The 19,750-nt window shown below is 43.1% G+C and overlaps 1 protein-coding gene across 3 annotated transcripts in view; it reads right to left on the bottom strand.

Annotated features, from left to right (window-relative positions):
- The window catches only part of immp2l (inner mitochondrial membrane peptidase subunit 2), a 167,980-nt gene extending 152,197 nt beyond the window's left edge, over positions 1-15,783 (bottom strand). For 2 of the 3 annotated variants that reach the window (XM_083973937.1, XM_083973939.1), the window contains exon 1: positions 15,731-15,763. The gene's annotated coding sequence lies outside the window, so the exon portion shown is untranslated. Of the gene's footprint in view, positions 1-15,726 lie in introns of all 3 variants that reach the window. The other variant, XM_083973938.1, reaches the window with a different exon arrangement.
- Positions 15,784-19,750: the final 3,967 nt, after the last annotated feature.

Raw genomic sequence — 19,750 nt, 5'->3', positions numbered from 1 at the left:
AAAGTCTTTTTTCTTTTTTTTTTCTAGGCTCATGAACCAGGAGGTGGAGATCATGGTCCAGAGATGGAAGAAAGAAAGAGAGAAACACAGAGGCGTCGTTGTTGCCGTCACACCTGAGGTTCAGTTCACTCTCAGTTCACTTTGTTTCACAGGCGGAAAAACTCTGAATAAACAAAAAAAAGTTACGAAACCAGAGTTGGTAAAGAAGTCACAGAGATGATCCTTCAACAAGACAAAGATCTAAAACCCAGAGAAGGTTTTAGGAGAAGAACTGAACCAGAGTTTAAGACTTTAAGAAGGTCAAATATGTCGGACCAAACAATCTGAAACCAACAGAAGCTGCTCGGTAGGAGAAGAACACTGAGAAGATCGACGGCCCTGAAGGCATCGCAGAAGCTTTCATGAAGCGTTTAGACTGAAATCTTGGTAATCGCATTATCTGGGTGTCTTAATCGGAGTTCTCAACTTTTCAGTCGGACTAAGGTGTTTACATGCACTTCAGTTGTCCAGTTATAGTCGGATTAATGCAATAATTCGTTTTTTTCAAGTGTCATGTAAACGTACTGAATGTGAATATTTCTGGTTTCTTTGTTCCTTTATGACAATAAACTGAGTCTCTCTTTGGTTTGTGGACAAAACAAGACATTTGAGGACGCCGTCTGGTGGTTTGGGAAACACTGAACATGTTTTTAACATTTTATTAACCAAACAACTAATCGATTAATCGTTTAAATAATCGACAGATAAATCGATAATGAAAATAGTCGTTAGTTGCAGCCCTACTTTTTATTGATCCCACGTATGGGGCACTTATTTGTTAAACTCTGTGTTTCTAGCACCGTCTGTGTTTAGTGGTTTGACAGTGAACCCATCGAGCTGCAGGATAAATATGATGAAACCGACCACCAAACTGTTTCACACGGTGGTTATTAACGGCCTGAACGCTTCGTCCACCTCGACCGCTGAGGCCTGAAACACACCATCAGACTCAGATCATTCCAACACGCGTCACGTCGACGTTTAATCACGACTCACCGGGGAAACAGAAACAGAAACAGAGCGAGTGATCGAACAAGGCCCGTGTCAGTTTTTCTCTGCAGGTTTTTCTGTCCGGACACTGAAACACATCACACACGGAGCCCGTTTCTCCCCTGACACACTTTTTCATCCACTTTGCTTTTCACAGCGCTCTGGGAAGCCCAGACAGGCGTGAAATAAGCGACCAGCGGGCGGCGGCGGCCACGGCAACGCTCCGCTGCCTTCAGCTAACAGCTAACATCGTCCTCCTCTCCTCCTCCTCCTCCTCCTCCTCCTCCTGCAGCCATTACCTCCACATCAGTAGGCTGCAGAGCTCAGGACCCTGAACGCACCACGAGACGACCTGCTGCTGAGCTGACAGGAACACCATGACATCCAATAATAATAATAATAACAACAACAACATCAGAGACATTCGACTCTACAGGGGTTCAGGTGAGTTAATCAATCAGACTTTATCCATCAAGCACTTTTCAAACTGACTTACAGAATAAAACCAAATGATGCCTGTAGCGCCGCATTGTGTAAAAATGTCTACATTTTCACCTCGTGATGTATGCCGCATTTTGTAATAAAATTCTTGAACGCAATATGTAATAAACTTTGCCACAAAATTTGTAATGAGTGCCGAATTATTACTAAATGTGGGTGTTGCACTTTTTTATGAAAAAAAAAAGTAATAATTTGGTACATTATGTAACAACTTAGGCTATCACAAAATGCTTCGTCCTCAATTCAAGATTTAACTTCATCGACCAGCAGAAACATTTCTCCTGCAGCTGTAACTGGACAGGAACTGGAGGTTGTCATTGTGTTTTCTAGTCTTGTTGTTGTTTTTCCGGCAGTATAGACACATACTATATAATATAATAAAGCTGGGTTTTTAAATTGCCATTTCAATCGTCATGCGATAGTGTATTTCTCATACATTTTTCATATACTACTATCGTTTTTTTAATGATTTATTCTCTTTTACTACTTGCTCTTTTTTTGGCCGTGAATACGCCTTTTTAATAACACTGGGTTTTAAAAATGCGGCTTATTTTGGGGTTTTCTCTTGGTGTCACATCGGGAGTTTTGGGGGCCGATCTGAGTAGGCTACCAGGGACTCCTGTAAAAGTTTCTGTAAATGGCCGTTCGGTGGAGGTTCTTGCACCTGTAAGTTCCTGCAGTGGAATTGCGCCTTATCTGTTCAGGTGCAACACAGACAAATGTTTTTCCAACATCGGCGTCCAGTCTGGGTCGCATATCCCTGCACATCTGGGCAGAGTGTGGCCATTAACATCTGTGTGAGCTTGATGTGGACGTAGCATCTGACACTGGTGCCGTACATGGGCCAGATGTGGGCCAGATGTAAGCCGGATGTGGGCCAGATGGGGGATGGATGTGGGCTGAGGAACTAGGAGTGAACGGCGAGTCAGTGTGGGCAAAGATTCAGGGAGGTTACTGATAATGAATAGTGTCTTTAAGGTGTTTAATGGAAACCAGTCGACACCAAGGCTGCACACACACACACACACACACACACACTTCCTCTATACGTTACGACCTATTACCCACAGTGCTCTGCTGCTGCTCGGTGACACCTGCGGGGAGGAAAACTCCGGAGCAGAAAATCTCCTCCAGCATCTGGATGCGTCCTGACATGAACATATTAACGCTACACTCCCATGACTCCCCCCCCTCCCCCCCTCACGCCTCCCCCCTCTGAAACACAGAACAAGTGTATCATCAGAGGAAGTGTGCGACGCTCAGCTCCCTAGCTTTTTTTCTTTTTTTTCCTGCTCGGCTTCTCGTTTCCGCGGCGACACCTCGGAGCCCGGCAGCGTCGCATTAAAACCACCTTGTTTCCTGCAGTTTCCTGACGCAGCAGGAATCACATCAAAGTCACGGACAAATGAGAAATGACTTTTTTTCTTCCTGCTCTCGTTAGTGAAGCGTCCAGATGATATTTTAAAAAAAAATACACCCAGTTTTAATATAACGACATTTTCTTCTCTTCTCTCTCTGGGTTTTAATTAAAATTCCATCTTATCAATAGTTCCTCTCCGTCAGGTGAAGTCGACGCAAGAGTTTTTAAACTTGCTGAGCTCAAAATTTAATCAGAAAGTGGATCAAGTTCATCACTGAGTACAATCTCAAGCATGTTCACAGACAAAACAATTTATCATCAATTTTATCACAGCTAGTTAACATTAGTAGTTTTACTTTGCATCAATGCAATAACTATTCCTATTGAAGTTTCAGTAACAAGTTTTAAGTTTTTCTTTGCTTAACTTTTTCAAAATTGGCAAAAATATCCATGAGAAAACACATATGGGACACTGACTGACAGCGGCCATATTGGATGTCCCAAGTGAAGGCCTGCTGGTGGATTATCTGATCATTGCATGTCTCTGATTGTTCACATTATGATGAGGTCTCAAAAACTTTTTTTTATGTATCAAATTTGATACAAATGGCGACATAGGGTTAATATGCACACCTGAATATTTGCTTATTTATATCAAAAGTCATATCGTCATTGTGGTATTGAACAGTGTCGTCGGACAGTTTGCTGATATCGTACAGGCCTAATCTGAATAACATTAATATCTTCAGAGGGAACGGTGAGGCGGAGTAGAGGAGTTGTTAAGTTTCTATCATCAATAAGATAAAACATGTGAGTTGATTAAATGTGACGTTTTGCTCTTGTGCTTCATTAACATTTTTCATCACAATAGGAAACAAAGCGTCTCGTCCTCCCTGTCAGCTTTATTTATTTCTGACTCGTGTAATAGAATTAATACTCAAGTCGCTCTGAGTCGACAACAACAACAACGACAGGAGGAAGCTGATGTTGCTCAGGACGATGGCGACGGCAGCTGCTGCTGATTACATCTGTAACGTCTGACGTACAGTGAACCTGTCGTGTTGTGTTCAAGTTGATCTACATGTAGATAATTTCCCCAGAGACGCTGCGTTCAAATGTTGTGGGACGAACGGCAGAGATGGAGACAACAACATGTTTACACGTCGGGTGTGTTAAAGTTTATTATTATTTAATTTATATTAATTGCAACTCGTGTTGAGAAAAGTCCAAATAGAAACAGAAACTGACGCTGCCTTCAAGTTCAGAGCTATACAGTCAATTACCCATAATCACCTGCAGCCCGTCCTCTAATCACAGAGGCAACGTTATCAACGACAGACGTGTTGACGGTTTCCATTAGTCACCACGGCGACGGCAGCAGATTGATTTTTCCTGATCGGTGCTTCATTAAAGGAGCTGAGGCGTCTGCAGATGGAGATCTGACAGATCGCTGGTCGCTCCGGCTCCAGAGTCACGCTACACCAGGACGTCCCACTGAGATGATGATGACATAATGAAGAATAGGCAGCGCCCCCCGGAGGCTGCAGGGGGTCGTCACAGCAACAAACACGGTACGAAAGGGTCATTTCTTGTTCTTTCCATGATCAAAACAAACATTTCCAGTCTCATGTTGTTTGTGTGATTGTTGAAGTTGAAGCTGTAAATGAATCGTCCTCCTCAGGATCATCAATCAATCCATTTTCTTCTGCTTCCTCCGGGGCCGGGTCGCGGGGGCAGCAGTCGGAGCAGGGATCCCCAGACTTCCCTCTCCCCGGACACTTCCTCCAGCTCTTCCGGGGGGATCCCAAGACATAGTTACTCCAGCGAGTCCTGGGTCTTCCTCGGGGCCTCCTCCTGGTGGGACATGCCCGGAACACCTCACGAGGGAGGCGTCCAGGGGGCATCCGATACAGATGCCTGAGCCACCTCAGCTGGCTCCTCTCGATGTGGAGGAGCAGCGGCTCTACTCCGAGCTCCTCCCGGATGACAGAGCTCCTCACCCTATCTCTAAGGGAGCGCCCCGCCACCCTGCGGAGCAAACTCATTTCAGCCGCTTGTATCCGGGATCCCGTTCTTTCAGTCATGACCCAGAGTTCATGACCATAGGTGAGGGTGGGATCGTAGATCGACCGGTAAATCGAGAGCTTGGCCTTTCGGCTCAGCTCCTTCTTCACCACGACGGACCGATACAATGACTGCATTACTGCGGCTGCTGCATCGATCCGCCTGTCGATCTTGCGTTCCATCTTTCCCTCACTCGTGAACAAGACCCCAAGATACTTAAACTCCTCCACCTGAGGCAGGAACTCTCCCCCGACCTGGAGGGGGCAAGCCACCTTTTTCCGGTCGAGAACCACGGCCTCGGACTTAGAGGTGCTGATTCTCATCACAGCTGCTTCACACTCGGCTGCAAACCGCCCCAGTGCATGCTGAAGGTCCTGGCTCGAGGGAGCCAACAAGACAACATCATCCGCAAAAAGCAGAGATGAGAGCCTCAGGATTACTAAAGTTATTTGAATCTCAATAGGAATGGCATCATAACCCTGTAGAGGTGAAGAAGCTGAAAATGCCGCCATCCTTCTCTCTGTGGTGATGCTGCAGCAGCAGGAAGTGGGCTGGTCATGGGCGGAGCCACCAGCTGTCATCATCACCATGGTCACAACAAACAGCCTCTTCACTGACTCTTTAATGAAATCAAGTCATTTCTCTCTTTAACTTTATGACTTCGTGTTTATTCACCTTGTGGCGGCCGGGTGACGCCAAGTAACGCCACCTGTTACAGCACCCGCTCAGCCACGACTAAGGTGATTAGTGGACAGGTGTCGGTGTTGACTGTACGGCACCAGGACACACGGCCACATGGGACCTGTCCGTCATCAGAACATCATACACCTGGAGGCTAACGGACAGGTAGCTGCCTGCAGGGAAGACGGTGGGCAGCGCTGCCATTATAGGGCCAGTCCATACCCAAAGTCCTAACCGGAAGTTGGTCTTTTTTGTGTATTTTGTGTGTTTAATCTCTGTAATCTACTTGGTTTAATATACTTATTTTAATAAACATTTTTTGGTGGATTGCAAACTTTCGTTTGGTTGCAAACTTCGGGTAGATCAGATTTCCGGTATGCAGCGGCAAATAATATACACGAAGAAGCCCAACTGCCAGACCGACTTGGGGTCCTGCGCTTACTGATGAAACACATTATGGCCAATCCTGATTGGTTGTAGCCATGGATGTATTATAAGATATTAAAATAATACATCCATAGTTGTAGCTTGCAAAGTTTGAGACGTCAGATGCCATTCCACCACTTACTCATTACAGCACCGGGCTTTTGAAAAAAGAAAAGCAAGAGAAAGACTAATACTCGACTGTGACACACAGCGTCAAATACTGGTTTCGATAGTTGAATATTCGAATAGTCGAGTATTCGGTGAAAGTCTGAGGAGTTGTAGAGACAAATTGTTAAAATTAACTTTTTTCTTACACAGATTTCATCTGTCTCTCTCATCGTCCTAACCCCAGCCCACTTCAGGGTGAACCCCTGATTTGTAGTTGTGTATTTCTTTTCTTGCATTGGCCTCTTTAGTTGTGTTCTACAGACGGCAACATGTAGAATCAAAAGTCAACAAGAATTAATGCTTAATCTTGCAATGAGGCATAAAACCTCAGAACCTCACACACAGAGCGCAATGAAAGATAAGGAGTTCCAATGTCACAGTTATTTACATTTTAGAGCAAGTATAACATCATTTGAAGTTAAAGGTTTCCAGTTCAATGATCCCCAGCCTTTATCCCTTATTTCATCATGACACAAATACATTGCTTCTCATACGTCCATGTTTGTCTTCTGTGTGGATGTTGTTGTCGTTTCATGTGCAATCATGTTATTCCACCAATAAAAAGTTATAGAGTTGGATGTTGTCAGTTTATAGTTACAGTAAAAAGGACAAAGGTTCGACCTCACCTTGTTTCAGGCCGAAGGTTAATAAAAGCTCATCTACAGAGCTGTACTGAGGTGGAGCTACACTGATAAACAGAGATAAAGAGAGATTTAGTGTCACGTCAGTTATTGTGAGTGTCAGCAGCGCTGCAGTCAAGACAAATCTCTGTTTCTAACTCCAGGAAAACTAAACTGAGTCCATCAGGTTTTCTCAACAACACAGAAGAGTCTGAGCTGAACACTGGTGAGTAGCTGAGAAGATTCACTGATACTGGTGCAAAACCTTGTAAGTTCCTACCTGAACTGATTTGGTGACATGATTACCTCAATGGTGTGTTTATATGGACACAAATATTCCAGTTTTATTTGATTTAAAAGCCCAAAGCGAATGAAATTTCAGTCGGTTTGAGAGGTGTCTGGTTTTGTTCTTTCTGCTCCATGTCGAAGTAAATGTGTAGTGACGTTTCTTCACTTGCAAATGCTTGAATGAAAGAGTCAATACAATGAACAACTACTGAGCTAATCAGACCCCAGAGGGTTACATGCTGTTATTCCGACATCCCACCACTCCGACATCCCACCATTTAGACCTACCACCATTCCGACAAGGCTTTCAATATAAGGAAATGTACATTACTCAACAGGTGACTCGCTTCTTTATGCTGATAGAGGAATACCCACATGGTTGTGCGAAATTACACAGCAGAGCACATGCGCTCTGACCAGGTAGAGGCTAGACGGGTCTTTTTACTTACTTTTTGGGGAAAAATACGCTATTAAAGGAATTGTCGGAAAGGCAGGATGTTTAAAAAAAGAAAAAATACCGTCATTCCGACCATAGGAGGCAAAAATCAGTCAGTTCTCAATGACGGGACATTTGATAGAAAATTAAGTGTTGCCAATAGCCGTGTTTCCACTGCAGGAGTTCCTGGTAAAGGGAGGGGGTAGGAACTTCTACAGGAACCGTCCTCTCACTCGGCCCTCTCGGTGGCCGTGTTTCCACTGCAGAGTAGGACCCCGCGGTGACGTCATGAGTTTCGATCGCCGCTTAATCGCTGTGCGACAGTTTTGACCGTGACGTCACCCAGGCAGGTCACAAACAAAAATCATAACAACAACGGAGAAGGATGGAAGGAGCTGAGGCGGTAGGCGCGTTTCTGGTTTGTGTGTTTGTGCACATGGCGGCTGATTGTAATCCTGCTTGAGTTTTTTTTTTTTTTTTTTAACTTTTCACGGCATTGTTTTGCGGCGTGATGGATCCCCAGTGTGTCGAGGTGCGCTGATATTTTCATTTCGCCGCGATGACTCAAACCCCCTCTGAATCTCCTCGGTGACGTAGACTGCAATCAATGTCTGCACCTCATCGTCGGTCCATTTGTGTACATCTTCCGGCTGTTTTCTTGTTGTTTACAGCTGTGTCTGCTAGGCTAATGCTCCCCTTCTGCTCCCCCTTTTAAAAATGCCTGTTGTTTTGGTGCCTTCTGGTAGCGTCAGAGCCTACTCTAGCTTTAGCCAATCAGTGCCGGGTTAACCTCGAGCCCCACCCAGGAGCTTTTCAGGGCCGAACGGAGTACCTACCCTGGAGTAGGTACTCCGTTGGCCCCTGTAAAAGTTCCTGTAAATGGCCCTGTGGGGGAGGTTCCTGCAGTGGAAACACGCACCGACGGGGCTGGCCCCATAAAATTACCCCGAAGTTCCTGCAGTGGAAACGCGCCTATTTAGACAATTAGAGGCCTTTGTCGGACTGGTGGGATGTCGGAATGGCGGTTACCCCCCAGACCAGAGATTTCCAATTTTTATCAGTGACAGGATGTTTTGATTTCTGAGTTCTCAACAGGCCAGAACATTAAAATCCAACTGGAACGGAACTGCAGGTGTGGAAGCCCGAATTTGACGCGGCTCACTAGCATTAATTCTCGGCCCAAACCCGACCAGACTCGGCCAAAAAAAGAGGAGGAATGACCCGTGTCATTCCTATTTAATTTCAGTCTGAACCTGTCCGAACTGTTGGGTTGTTCTGGTCGGACCGGTCCGTTAAGACACGCAGCGTGCCACACGGCTGTTAAACGTCCGTACTGAATAAATGCAGTGGCTTATTTAAACACCTGATTAGATTAGATCATATCACATGTCAACGGTTAAACCCGAAAGACTCATTCAGAATGAATTCAATCGGAAAGAGGAAAAAGTGTCCATGTAAGCCCACCTCATTGTCTCCACCTCATACCAGGTGGGTTTTCATTTTATGACTGTTTTGTTTTCTCTTCACATTTCTGTCCTCAGTGTAGACATGTCTGCTGCCAGCTGTCTGCTGACTGAGGATCAGTTTCTCTGCTCCATCTGTCTGGATGTGTTCACTGATCCAGTCGCCTTACCATGTGGACACAACTTCTGTAACAGATGCATCACTCAACACTGGGATAGCAATGATCAGTGCCTTTGTCCCAACTGTAAAAGGGTTTACAACACAAGACCTGAGTTGCATGTGAACACGTTCATCTCTGAAATGGCTGCTCAGTTCAGAGCTAGCAGCAGCAGCTCAAAGCAACGAGCTGCCAAACCAGGAGAAGTTCCCTGTGACGTCTGCACTGGAACCAAAGTGAAGGCCCTGAAGTCCTGCCTGGTGTGTCTGGCCTCCTACTGTGAGACTCACCTGGAGCCTCATCGGACAAAGTCACGTCTGAGAAGACATCAGCTGATGGAGCCTGTGGAGAACCTGGAGGACAGAGTGTGTACGCAGCACGAGAAACTGCTGGAGCTGTTCTGTCGGACCGACCAGACCTGTGTCTGCATGTTCTGCACATATTCAGACCACAAGACTCATGATGTTGTTTCTCTGAAAGAAGAATGTGAAGCAAAGAAGGTAGAGTTGAAGAAGACAGAGAAGGAAATTCAGCAGATGATCAAGAAGAGACAAAAGAAGATTAAGGAGATTAAACGCTCAGTGAAGATCAGTGGAGAACGAGCCGACAGAGAAACAGCAGAAGGTGTTGAGATCTTCACTGCTCTGAAGGAGTCTGTCGACAGAGCCCTGGATGAATTCATCAAGATGATAGTAGAGAAGCAGAGAACCACAGAGAAACAGGCTGAAGGCTTCATCCAAGAGCTGCAACAGGAAATCACTGAGCTGAAGAAGAGAAGCAGTGAGGTAAATCAGCTCTCACTGTCTGAAGACCACCTCCACCTCCTCCAAAGCTGCTCCTCCCTCAACACTGCTCCTCCCACCAAGGACTGGGCAAAGGTCAGAGTTTGTCCTCCATCATACATGGGGACTGTAAGAAGAGCTGTGGATCAGCTGCAGGAGAAGCTCAATGAACAAATAGAGATGTTTTTTGAGGCTGAGCTGGAGAAGGTCCAGCAGTTTGTTGTGCATGTGACTCTGGATCCTGATATAGTCCATCCCAGACCCCCTCAGTCTGCCGCTAACCAACAGGTACATGAAAGGGATGAATGTAGATGTGTCTTATCACAGCAGGGCTTCACATCAGGAAGATTTTACTTTCAGGTTCAGGTCAGCTGGTGGTCTAGTTGGACTTTAGGAGTGACCTCAGAGACCAAGCTGAAGGGAAGAATCACACTGAGCCCCAGCAATGGTTTGTGGACTGTCAGCTTCAAGCGCCAAGGTCGGTTCTCTGCTTCTGGTGACCAACCACTCCGTCTCTCTCTGAAGTCTGATCCTGAGGAGGTGGGAGTGTTTGTTGATTATGAGGAGGGTCTGGTCTTCTTTTATGACGTTCATACTGCAGCTCTTATCTACTCCTTTACTGGCTGCTCCTTCAGTAGAAAACTCCACCCATTCTTCAGTCCATGTAGGAATGATGGTGTTAACATCCATCCATCCAAGGCCTTGTCTACACCCCCCACCCCCCTCTCCATCTCCCCGTCCTCCTCCATCTCCTCCTTCTCCTACTCCTCCTCCTCCATCTCCCCCTTCTCCTACTCCTCCTCCTCCATCTCCTCCTTCTCCGCCCCGCCCTCCCCCTCCTCCTCCCCCTGCCCCTCACCCCCCACCGTCTCCCTCTCCCCCTCCCCCCCCCCCACACACGCACACTCATACACCGGCACACACTCCTGCATATTATTCTAAAGACTGATGAAGATGTTATGTTGTGTGTGTTTGGGGCCATGCTTTGTTAAAAAAAAAAAACCTTGTCTTTTGGCACCTGACGCTTCGCTGGCTGTTTTTCCAACCTCCATCACCTAAGTCTGGCTTGCGCTGATCCCCTTTATGTGGGGAGGCCGCTCCGGTCCTCCACAGACACTTTTGGACAATTGAGTGTCCCCCAAAAGTGCTTTATGCACTGACAGCGCTCTCAACCTCACTTCCTTGTTCCTGCCTGTCGTGTAAACTCATCTACTAATATTAAATAAATACACCAATGTAAGATGACATAATATCATGTAAAGTTCTAGTTTTGGTTAAATTGTTTTTCAGCAAGTGATGTGAAAACCGGTAGCCTACATCTGGTACCTACACTGGTATGGACTAGTGACTGCTGAGCAGATTTAGCTGCTGCACACACACGGAGCTAGCCTCGTAAACCAGCCTCTCGCGGAAGTGCATTTCATTTCATTCCGAGGGAGAGTCTGGCCTCATCCCCATTCTAAGGCCCCATCCAGACGAATCCGTTTTTTTCGAATCCGGATAAATACTTTATCGGATCGGCCTCGTGTCCACACGAATACAGCGTTTTCATGGGGTGAAAACGGTATTTTTTGAAAACGGGTCCCAGAGTGGGAAAATTTGAAAACGCCGCCCCAGCGTTTTCGTCTGGACGGCCAATACGGCTTTTTTCTGAAACGATGATGTCATGATGCCCCCCGCCGCTCTACCTGTAACCTGAGACACACACACACACACACACACACCGCTGCAGCAGCAGCTGCACACTGACAGTCTATGCACGTAACAATAACAACGGCCGACTAACGTCGCGTCGCTCAGACGCTGCAGCTGAATCGCGTCTGTTTAATCATCACTGATCGTCATATTTACTCTGACACGACTCCCTGTCAACATTTAATCCCATGTTTGAGTTTGAATACAGCGGGGAACTTCTATTGAATTTCAGCGGGGACTTCCCGTCTTCTTCAGCTGTCTTAAGTCTTTTTTTCTTTTTCTTTGACCTTTATTTAGATCTCGAAAGCCATTGAGGGTAAACCCTCATTTCAAGTGTTTATGTGTGGCAGGCAGCGCTGCAGCGACACACACACTCCACACACACGCCTGCAGTATGTAGGTACTACAGCGCTTTGGGTCGTTTTCACTGGATCCATGTGGACGCAGATATTTCTGAAAACGATGCCGTGTTTACAGAGATTTTTTTCAAAACGATTAAGAAAAAGATCAGATTCGGTGAAGCCGTATTCACCTGGACACATAGTAACACACAAACTCAGTTTAACTCCACACCACACACACATTAACAACCAGGTTACAACAACAACAACAACAAAGATGACCAGGTGAGGACGGACGGACGGACACGGACACACACACACACACACACACACACACACACACACACACACACACACACACACACACACACACACACACACACACACACACACACACACACACACACACACACACACACACACACACACACACACACACACACACAGGAAGAGAAGCAAGGCATTGTGGGTAAAGCTGCAGACAGAGGTCCCCTTTATCAATAGGAACATGAAAACATCTCATTACTTAGTTTATGATTTATGATTCGGCCGAGCTCAGGAAGACGCCATGACATCATCATCATCAATGAAGAATCAATAATCTACATAAAGCCGCTGTAAAAATATCTCACAAACACGTCTGATTTATCATCAATGAGACTGAATCTGTCACTTTAACATTAAAATCTGCTCATTTATAGTTTATTTTATATATATTTAGTTCAGTTTATCTGATGCTTTTCCACTCATTAAATCAGTTTTAACGTTTTACACTTGTTGTGTGTTTATTAATGTTGTGTGTTCATTGTTTTTGTTCATGTGTTAATCAACTGTTGATGTAAACTCGGCTCATTTACTGTAACTAACGACATCACTGTGTAATTAACTAATTAACCATCACTTCCACAGATACACACACACACAGAGTTCAGCTCCAATCAAACTGCATCAACACCGGTTACACACACACACACACCTGTAGAGACGAGGCGTTGAGCCTCACAACATAAAAACATCATTAGAGGTGATGGAGCTGTTAATAAACTCATCTACATCACGACTGGTTTTTATTTCCATATTGAATCACTGGATAAAAAACCCCTAACAGAATTATTTTATATTTAAATCTTCATATTTTGTACAACCTTTAACAGTAAAAAAAAAATAAAAACCATGTTCATTGTCTTCTCTTATCATCTAATCAGTCCAGTGATTATTTGAGCTAATTCAGTGTTTTGGAGGAAACTTTACTACAATATAATCAGATCATACCATGTTTGATGAGACACATCTGGAATCAGCAGCTGCTAGCCTACATCACTGCTTCAACATATCGTCAGTATATTGTCTATCGATCAGCTGATTGATCAGAGGCTCAGAGCTGCTCTCAGGTAAATGAACCCAACGCTTCCACCACTGACTCTGTTCACAGACCAACTACACCAACTTTTGACTGTCAACAGACCAACAACTGACTGTCAACAGACCAACAACTAGGGATGTCACGATTATAGATTTTCTTGGTACGATTATTGTCAGAGAAATACTCACGGTGTTACGATTATCACGATTATTATGCATCAATAAATTTCACAAGACCATGAATGTGTAAAATCAAATATAGTCTTCCCCGGGGGGAAGTGTTTGAAATATTTAAAGGGATAGTTCACCCAAAATTCAAATTTCACTCATTATCTACTCACCCTCATGTCGACTAAGAGCTGTGAGAATTTTCAGAGTCCTCCGTTCCTTCTCTGAGTTACGGGGGGGTCCGCGCAGCAGTATTTGTCCATATAATGGTTGTCAATGGATACCAACTTTATTCGTCCAAAAAGACACACCAAAAAACATCCAAATACCTCCATAATGCTCGTCTGTAATGTCCCTCTTGTATTGAAGCCCCGACATGAGAAATTGTTCCGACGGGCAGTGCAAATCACGCGAGATTTGCACGGACACAGGAAGAGCAGTGAACTGAGACACTGGGAGCTTCCGCTACAAACAAGCTTAAAATATAGACTTATTTAATTTTTTTCTGAACAATTTCTCATGTCGGGGCTTCAGTACAAGAGGGACATTACAGACGAGCAGCATGGAGGTATTTGGATGTTTTTTGGTGTGTCTTTTTGGACGAAGAAAGTTGGTATCCATTCACAACCATTATATGGACAAATACTGCTGCACGGACCCCCCCGTAACTCAGAGAAGGAACGGAGGACTCTGAAAATTCTCACAGCTCTTAGTCGACATGAGGGTGAGTAGATAATGAGTGAAATTTGAATTTTGGGTGAACTATCCCTTTAAGTCATTAATTGCCATATATACCAAGTTTATTTTTTAAAATTACAAATGACACGCTAACATTTAAATTCCCACCAATTTAGTGTTACGTTAGATAAATGGACCAGTATCTGTGCATCTTCCTTTACCTTGGTGCACATCTGCCGATACGGTACCAACATGGTCTTTTTCGGAAAGTGACGGTATTTAGGAATCTTTACGATCAATTAATTGTGGTGTTTAATGCCGCAATTAATTGTGAAAACAAGTAATTGTGACATCTCTACCAACAACTGACCAACAACAGACTGTCAACTGACCAACAACTGACCAACAACAGACCAACAACAACAGACCAACAACAGACCAACAACAACAGACCAAGAAACTCCCAACACAACAGGAAGTGTTTCTGGAGGACACAATAAAGTGAGGGACTTCAGGCTAGAGGATGATGCTAAGCTAACAGTCCATGTGAATCATGTGATATCAACGTTCTGAAACCAAACAAATCCACTAACAGGAAGCTGTCTGCACACACTGCAAAAACTCAAAATCTTTCCAAGAATATTTGTCTTATTTCTTGTCAGGATGTCTCATTTCTAGTCAAAACTAATCTCTTTCCACTTGAAATAAGACTCACCACCTAAAAATTAACTTGTTTTTAGATCATTTTCACTTGTTTCAAACAAATTTTCACTTGAAATAAGTAGAAAAATATGCCAGTGAAATCAAGTTTTTTGTGCTCGTAATAAGAAAGAAAAACTTGCTAAGATTTCAAGTGAAAATCTGCTTGAAAGAAGTAAAAAAGTGTCTAAAAACAAGCTGCTTTTAATGTGATGAGTCTTATTAGAAATGACATTTTGACTAGAAATGAGACAAATATTCTTGGTAAGATACATTGAGTTTTTGCAGTGCAACTTCTAAAGTCAAGAAGAACAACAACTAAATGCTCCTTTTTTTTCTTTTTTCTTTTTTTTTTATTAAGCACAAACAATATCATATAAAAAAACAAACAAACAATCAACATTACTGGGATGTGCAACAGACCAACAACAGACTGTCAACAGACCAACAATTTGCTGTCAACAGACCGACAGTAGTGCCAGTCACAGACCAACATCTCCTCCTTTCCACCTTAACTCTCCTCTCCTCTGTCTGCATCTTTCCACCTTAACTCTCCTCTCCTCTGTCTGCATCTTTCCACCTTAACTCGGTTGAGCTGTTTGACCTGTCCATGCTAACCGTTAGCCGCCGCGGCTAACCCGCAGCACGAGGAGCCTTTTCCCGCGGTGAGCGCGAGGCTCCGGTACCGGCGGCTCGGTGACGCACACCGGACCGGACCGGAAGTGCGCGCGCTGCCGTTAAAAGCCGCGACTTCACCGGAGAGAGAGAGAAACCGGAGCTGCAGAGGAGAAACACACACCTACCTACCTACCGGCTGCAACGTGAGCTGCGTCCTCTTCCTGTTGTGGTGCTACGTCACTACGGGTCCTCCCGAGGGTCAAAAAGCTGCTCCGCTCAGCTCCGTCACCGCTGCTGCTTCGCGTTTCACCTCCTCTGTCACTTTAAATGACGTTTCAGACGTTCTCACTTTATTCTAGTAGTGGATTTATCAATGTTGATGGTGATTTTATTTTGTTTTGGAGGAATGTACTACTGTTTGGGCTCCCTGACCTGAAAAAGCGATTAAGAGGACTATCAATATGTGAAAACTTGAACATTTTTTTGTAAAATTCCCCCTGGCGTATAATATAAATGTGCTTTATAAATTGCATTTTACCATGGAAAACTGTTTTTGTAATGTGAAACAAAGTTTTGAAAAAAAAAGTAGTGTATTTAAACCAAATCTATGTGAGAATCGTTTCAAAGAGGAGTAGGCCTAATACATGTCTATTTTATTTGCTTTTCTTCTTTGTCTTTTTCTCAACATTGTTAATTCTGCACATATCCATTTTCTCGGACATTATTGGAGCACCTGTCTGATATTCTCTGCACATTCAATTCTTCCATTCCTTTTCAATGAAGTTCATTGAGAAAAAAGTGGATTTAATGACAATTTTTGATTCATTCATTTTGATTTATTCCATTCATTCTACACATGGTTGCACATAATGTAGCTATACACATTGGCATTGAAAAGGAGCAGAATGAAGAAAACTTAGTACCTGACCCTCTCTGTTGTTATCATTACATTGGCTTACTTCAACACCAATATTATTCTCTATTTCAAGATATTAAAGATGATGAAACATAGTGACACGAAAACAAACAAAATAGCAGTGGACACCACTCGTCTATCTATCTTTTCTTTTTTTTCTCTTTCCTCTTCTTTTTTGTAGACAATTAAATTATAGAAGACACTATATTAAATTCTATTCATATTATTAAATGTTGTTTAAAAGGAAGTGTATATTTAAAAGGCAACATGTTATATTTATGTGTGTGCTAAATGTATGTTGAATGTTAATTGCACGTTTGGATTTTGGGGAAATGTAATTTCGATCCCCTGTGTAATTGACAGTTACATAGTGTGATTGACAATAAAGTTCACTAACTAACTAACATTTATTTTTTTGTTTCTTGTTCTTTTGTTGTTGTTTTTTACTTTAATAACTCCAGTAGGAACCAATGAGCTCAGAGCCACAGATGGAGGAGGGAGGTCACAAAGTGTCGTGTTGGGATTTGACAACAGTGGAAAAATATAATTGTCCTCATCCTTCAATCCTTCTTTGTTTGGTGTGCCTTTTGTTTTGTTTTTTCAAAGCTCGAGGGAGTTGCACTGTTTCATATCTTCCACTGTCACTTTCCGGTTGTGTAGCTGGAGCCATGAACACCAACGCTCAAGGGCACGAAGCTGCAAATGGACACACGGACGCAGCACAGGCCACGGAGGGGACTGAAGGTGTGAGCCAGCGTCCACGTCAACAACAACAACAACTCACATTTACTGCTCTCTGTGTCACTGTGTGAGTCAATCAGTGTGTGTTTATTACCTTTTCAAAAAGAAAGATTCCTGTATTGGAAAGAGGAAGAATCAGGACTTTAATACTGGGCTTTAATGAGAACAATGAGGACACAAAATTAAATTTTTGACAAACTTTAATTAAAAATACAGATTTTCTTTTTTACTTTTTTTTGTCAAAGATGAGAGAACATATGTAGGAAAAGTTTTAGAAGAAATTCAAATTCTAGTTTAATCCAGAAAAATCTCCATAAAGTTAACCTAGAAAAATAAAGTTGGTTGCTGTTTTTGTTCTATTTTATCACTTTTCGCAATTCTTTATTATTTTATAACTGTACAGCACTTTGGTCAATTTGGGTTGTTTTTAAATGCGCTTTATAAATAAACCTGATTGATTGATTGATTGAAAGTATAAAGATGTTTCTATTATAACCAGCTGTCAGGACTTCCTGTGACTTTGTGATGTCACAACTAAGCCCCGCCCCCTCACCACCTGGACCCACCATTCAACACTTTGCAGGATTTGGTTTCTCTGAGTGTTTTATTTTAAAATGTGCTCTAATTTTTTATTGGATCACTTTAGAAAACACTCAGCCAATCAGAAGAGCGACTCAGAGCCTCCTCCTCACTTCTGATTGGCTGACACCGACCTCCGTCTAGTGGCCGTTAGAGGAACTGCAGCCACAGATAACTTCACCTCTCGAGGCCTCTGCTTGTTAGAATTAACAACCAACAGGTCTTTTTAAAGAGTGTGAAAATAAAACTCTTGGTGTGAACTCACCCGCTGTGACTCAGCCGCTGCCTGCAGGTCTCTGCTCTGTGAAGCCGTTTTATTAAAAAAGTGAAGAGTCTATTATTCAGCAGAACGACACAAAGCTTCTCTGGAGGAGAGCTGATTATGTTTTATATTAAAACGAGGAGAGATGCCGAGTCAGATGGACGCTGATGGACGGACGGCTGAGCTGAGCTGAGCTGAACTGAAGAAGATCAAATACAGAAACAGAACAAACAGCGTGAGCGTCGAGCAGCGCCGCTGGAATTAGGCATGAAGGGAAAGTACAGTCTGACATCAGAACTAGTCCCAGAGTTTTTCCTTTTTCTTTTTTTTAAAGGAGCAGTTTGTCTTTAATGATAAGGAGCCTGCGACTCCTTCAGGGCTTAATTAACAGCTGAGTGAAGGAAGCATTATCAGACCGGCAGCCGGCGGCCTTCACACCAGCGTTTCCAGTGTCGGAAAATTAGAGGTCGCACAGTTTTTACTGAAGACGACCAGTTAGTTCAACAGCTCCGTGTTCAGAAACTGATGAGAACTGATGACTGACTGATTATCTGCACAGAAAAGTAATAAAATCATGCAGCACCAGCAAAATACAGTTAAAAAAGAAACATGGAAAAGAGAATAAAGTAGAAATTGTCCATAGAAAAATTGAAAAACTTTGCATCTTTCAGTAAAATCTGCAGAAGTCCAGTTGTAGCAGCTCATGACGTGAGGGACCAGGCTAAAGGCTAATGCTAAGCTAGCGTTAGTCCATATAAAGTGCTTCATTATTCTCCCAAAACAACACAGAGAGACACAAACTAAGAAAACAACTTTATCAGTTTGACAAAGAAAAAAGAAAACTCCCAACACAACAGGAAGTGTTTCTGGAGGACACAATAAAGTGAGGGACTTCAGGCTAAAGGCTAATGCTAAGCTAACAGTCCATGTGATCAATACCGTGTGAATCATGTGATATCGATGTTCTGATAAACCAAACAAACTCAGCTTATTGCTGTCTGCACACACTGCAAAAAACTCAAAATCTTTCCAAGAATATTTGTCTTATTTCTTGTCACAAATGTCTCATTTCTAGTCAAAACTAATCTCTTTCCACTTGAAATAAGACTCATCACCTAAAAATCAACTTGTTTTCAGATCATTTTCACTTGTTTCAAACAAATTTTCACTTGAAATAAGTAGAAAAATCTGCCAGTGAAAGCAGGTTGTAATAAGAAAGAAAAACTTGCTCCACTATCAGATTATTTCAAGTGAAAATCTGCTTGAAAGAAGTAAAAAGTGTCTAAAAACAAGCTACTTTTTAATGTGATGAGTCTTATTTTAAGTAGAATGAGATTTGTTTTGACTAGAAATGACATTTTGACTAGAAATAAGACAAATATTCTTGGTAAGATTTTGAGTTTTTGCAGTGTGTAGGCCTAATGTGTTACAGCGAGAGAAAAAAAAAAGAAAGAAAAACTTGCTCCACTATCAGATTATTTGAAATGAAAATCTGCTTGAAAGAAGTAAGAAAGTGTCTAAAAACAAGCTTTTTTAATGTGATGAGTCTTATTTGAAGTAGCCTACTGTACAATGAGATTAGTTTAGACAAGAAATGATATTTTGACTAGAAATAAGACAAATATTCTTGGTAAGATTTTGAGTTTTTGCAGTGCAACTTCTAAAGTCAAGAAGAACAACAACTAAAGTTCCCTCAGAGACACTTCCTGCTGTGT

The sequence above is a fragment of the Trachurus trachurus genome, assembly GCF_905171665.1.
Source record: "Trachurus trachurus genome assembly, chromosome: 6".
Classification (NCBI taxonomy): domain Eukaryota; kingdom Metazoa; phylum Chordata; class Actinopteri; order Carangiformes; family Carangidae; genus Trachurus; species Trachurus trachurus.
The sequence above is the reverse complement of the archived record's forward strand: the minus strand, read 5'-3'. Positions and strand labels throughout refer to the sequence as shown.